A 1,638-nucleotide genomic window follows, 5' to 3' on the forward strand; every position below is an offset into this window, starting at 1 on the left:
TTCTGAACATGTTTTATGATTTCTACCTAATCACATCTCCTTCTAAAAAAATTATCTACCTTTTTTAGAGACAAGAGCTAACATGTCCATGTTTTATTTTATAATCATAGCTGATACCTTGTGAGTCATAGTTGTTCGGGTTGGACTAAGGAACTTGAACCCTTGGACTGGCAGAAGTCTGTGCTTTGTGGAGCCTAGTTCAAAAATAGGCTTCACCATTCATATCTTTCCCTGGGAATCTGGAAGGGTATAATTGAGAGATTACATAGTTAGAAATGGTAATAAAATAGTTTTTGAATATAAAGGCAATAATTAATCTCAAACCCTTTACTTCTCGTATGGCAGAATTTTTCAACTTTGGCACTACTGATATTTGGGGCTAGAATTTTTTTTTTAATTTTTACTTTATATTGGAGTATAGTTGATTAACAATGCTGTGTTAGCTTCAGGTGTACAGGAAAGTGACTCAATTATATGTATACATGTATCTACTCTTTATCAAAATTTTTTTTCCCATATAAGTTATTACAGAGTACTGAGCAGAGTTCCTGGTGCTATGCAGTAGCTCCTTGTTGGTTATCTATTTTAAATATAGCAGTATTATTATTGTTTTTTTTTTTTTATGCATGTGGCAGCGAGTACTATCAAACTCCAGTCATAGAGGCAAGCTCTACTGGTGTTAGTGAAAATCCTGCCATTAATATAGCACACTTCCGACACTCAGAAGTTCATTGGCCAAGACTGGCCTCCACTGAGCTTTATTATTGTTATTTTTAACGCGGGTTGTTACCTGGTGCATTGAATGATGTTTGGCAGCACCCTTGAACTCTAATGACTGAAGCCAGTAGAATCTCCTTCTTCAGTCCTGACAATCACAAATGTTTTCTGACATTGTCAAATGTCCCCTATCAAAATCACTTCAGCTGAGAATCACTGCCCTATGGATCTTGAACCAGTAGATCAATATACATAGAAATCAAAAGGGAAAGTTTAATAGCTGTCATTCTGGTAAAGCCAGAATACAGCTTGGAATTTAAAATCAAGACTTCTTTCAGGACTTTCCTGGTGGTCCAGCAGTTAAGACTATGCACTTCCACTGTGGGTTCAATCCCTGGTTGGGGAACTAAGATCCCCCATGCGGCACGGTGCGGCCAAAAAAAAAAAAAGGATTTCTTTCTTTCCCTCTGAACTGAAACTAGTGAGAAACAGAAAGAACAAGAGAATGAGAATAAGAACGAGTGGTAAAATTCTTGGCAGCCCAGGTCCAAATCCCTCAATCATATTAGTTACAAATGAAGGAGTTACTCTGAGGAGAAAAGAGGAAAATGCTTCCCTTACCCCAACAGAGGCAAGGCTTCCTATGTTATACATGAGATTAAAATACAAGTTAGAGAAAAAAATGTGTGCTGTAGAAAGGGGACAAAGATAATCTAGAAGAAGTAACCTACGCAAATAGGCAAGCTGGACAATGAAGATGTAGAAAACCAGCATCAGCAGATCAGTTCCAGAGGTTGGCATGGGGAATACAGCAGATGGACACAGAGCACCAAAGACTCAGAGAGGGAGCAAAATATTTCTCTCTACACCTAAGCTTCCAGGTCCAGTGAGAGTCCATATGTAATTATAACAACCATTTGT

At 37.9% G+C, this 1,638-nt stretch overlaps 1 non-coding gene across 1 annotated transcript; it reads right to left on the minus strand.

Annotated features, from left to right (window-relative positions):
• Positions 1–624: 624 nt before the first annotated feature.
• On the minus strand, positions 625–771 carry LOC132528291 (small nucleolar RNA SNORA62/SNORA6 family). Its single transcript, XR_009543173.1, has one exon. It is a non-coding gene; the product is annotated as a small nucleolar RNA SNORA62/SNORA6 family (small nucleolar RNA).
• Between the last annotated feature and the right edge of the window lie 867 nt (positions 772–1,638).

This window comes from Lagenorhynchus albirostris, chromosome 10 (assembly GCF_949774975.1).
Source record: "Lagenorhynchus albirostris chromosome 10, mLagAlb1.1, whole genome shotgun sequence".
NCBI lineage: Eukaryota > Metazoa > Chordata > Mammalia > Artiodactyla > Delphinidae > Lagenorhynchus > Lagenorhynchus albirostris.